At 52.6% G+C, this 2,650-nt stretch overlaps 1 protein-coding gene across 4 annotated transcripts in view; it reads left to right on the top strand.

Moving 5' to 3' along the window:
- Positions 1 to 2,650, top strand: part of KCNN3 (potassium channel, calcium activated intermediate/small conductance subfamily N alpha, member 3) — a 144,054-nt gene that overhangs the window by 84,807 nt on the left and 56,597 nt on the right. The window lies entirely within an intron of this gene.

Here is a 2,650-nt window from a genome sequence, read left to right as displayed (position 1 = left end):
GGCGCCAGGATGTGTATGCCTGAGGGAGGAGGTGGTCACTGCCCACACACCTCCAAGGAGAAAATGGGGAGGGCCCAGCCAGGCCGAATGCGAACTGCACCGTGGAAATACTGCCGCCGAGGTAAGCTGGGGAAAATGCATGTGTAAAATAACTCGTTCTCTGCTCCCGCTTTGTAAACCAAAGTGTATCAACGCGTCTGACACCCACCGTTAGCCTTTCTCGGGTATAACGCTGCAACTTTTGAATCCTCTCTTCCTGTTGGAGATGAACTATGCTCACCTGTTGAAGGCTTGAGAAGTCCTGCAGCAATGAAACGGGTTCGATTTTGTTGAGCCCCGATTTTCTCAAAAGTATTTGCCCAGGAACCCTTTTCAGCGGGTGACACTGTTGACGCTTCACTAAGCAAAAGGTGGGGCCACAGACCAGCAGCGGCCACGGCGGCGGCCCTGGGAACTTGTTAGGGTGCGGAATCTCAGGCCTCAGCTCAGAACCACTGAGTGGAATTTGCATTTTAACAAGTTCCCCGGGTGATCTGTAAGCACCTTACCATGTGAGAAGCCCTGTGCTGGCGGAACATAGTTTGGGAAACATTGTTTTAAGGAGGCTGGTGGTTGGGCAGTGACTCAGGGAGGCAGCTGGTGGGAGAGCAGGGGCCCCTGGCGACACCTCCCCATTCCAGGCTGACCCCGGATGTTCATTTTCACCTGATCTCGCATGTGGCGTCTGAACACCTGGGTTAGAAACCTGTTTCTATGTAGTTGCAAGACCCTTGGAACGTCACTTAGCATCTCTGGCTCTAATGTTCTTATTTTAAAATGAGGATCCTGAGATAAAAGGGAGATGTGCTCACTCGAGAGGTTAGTTTTGCTATGTGGGGGGGCTTGCTCAAACCTCTGGTGTGATTTGCACGGATCCTGGTAGTCGCCCTTAATTCGTCAGCGCACACAATTGTACTGCTTCTCTTAGCAGTGGTTCTCAACCTTCTGGCCCTTTAAATACAGTTCCTCATGTGGTGACCCAACCATAAAATTATTTTCGTTGCTACTTCATAACTGTAATGTTGCTGTTATGAATCGTAATGTAAACATCTGATATGCAGGATGGTCTTAGGCGACCCCTGTGAAAGGGTCGTTCGACCGCCAAAGGGGTTGTGACCCACAGGTTGAGAACCGCTGTTTTAAGAGACCAAGCGAATTCTTTTAGAAACCAGCTTACGTGACCATTGTCCTCTCCCAGCGTCAGATAATAAGCAAGATGGGCAGGAGCCTCGAGACAGGAGCTCACCCACCCGAGCCCGGACAGAGTCGGGATGAGGGGCTGCTCTGGGGGACCAGCGCATTGGACTGGGGTGGGAGGGTCATGTGGGCAGCATGACCTTGATCCGTCATCCTGATCTGATTAAGGTTCTGTCACCTTAGACTTCAGAGAAGGTCAATGACTTGCCCAAGGTCACATCGCAGCATGACAGGTTCTAGGACAGTGATGGCGAACCTATTGAGCTCAGCGTGTCAGCATTTTGAAAAACCCTAACTTAACTCTGGTGCCGTGTCACATATAGAAATTTTTTGATATTTGCAACCATAGTAAAACAGACTTATATTTTTGATATTTATTTTATATGTTTAAATGCCATTTAACAAAGAAAAATCAACCAAAAAAATGAGTTCGCGTGTCATAGGTTCGCCATCACGGTGCTAGGACAACTTCCGCCTGCACCTGGACGGAGCAGGGCCGGTTCCCATTCCCCGGGGCTTCCCTCAGCCTGCCGCCTGGTTGTACACACACTCTTCTGAAGTTGCTATGGAGACCCCGCTTCAGCGAGACGCCTTTTGAAAGACATTTCTTATGTCTAGGGCTGGCTCTGATGTGACGATAGAGGTTTTTCGCATTTTCTCCTTCCAGGAAGGGAGGGGACTTGGTAATCACCCAGAACAGGCCGCCCGCGGTTGGGAGGGCAGCAGCCGGCGGCTGGGAAGGCACCGACAGCAGCAGGCTTGTTTTGCTTGGACCCCAGTGAGGCATTACGTCATGGCTTCCCAGGCCTGACCGTCGTGGCCCTCTGGGATTCTCCTGGCCGCCCAGAGCCCATCTGAGGAACCTCCTCATTAAACACTGTCACACGCCCAGCAGCCTGGCTGGTGGAGGGACCTTCCACAGCCCCGGTCCCCAGGCGGCAGGTGGGGGCAGCAACCTTCCAGGCGCGCCCTGGGGAGAGGCCCGCCAGCTCCCAGGTGTGTGTTTATCTCCCGGAGGCGCAGCAGGGCCTCCCGGATGCTGATGAAGTGGGCTGAGCCCAGTTTTGTAAATGGCCTGCCAGCCTGTGGACTGCTCCCCGCTGAGGCTTGAGGTTGTACACATGGGCTGTCTCCGGATCTCTGGCCTGTCACCAGGTCTCTGGTGATGAGGTTATGAATTTTCATCTTTTTCTGGATATTTGCATTATAATGAGAAGTGTGAGTCTGGAGACCTGGCCCCTAGAACGGGAGAAGAACAATCAGTGGCCCATTCTTTCTCTCATTAAAATAGAGCCACCCCCCTCCCCGCCCCACATAAGGGAGATGGAAAGAGGTTTCCTTCCACTCGCTTCTGCCTCCATCTCAGACACTCAGCTCTGCACCAACCAGAAGGCAGGGAGCAAGAGCCTCCCTC

Source organism: Myotis brandtii, unplaced genomic scaffold (genome assembly GCF_000412655.1).
Source record: "Myotis brandtii unplaced genomic scaffold, ASM41265v1 scaffold250, whole genome shotgun sequence".
Lineage (NCBI taxonomy): Eukaryota > Metazoa > Chordata > Mammalia > Chiroptera > Vespertilionidae > Myotis > Myotis brandtii.
This window is presented reverse-complemented; position numbering and strand designations above follow the sequence as displayed.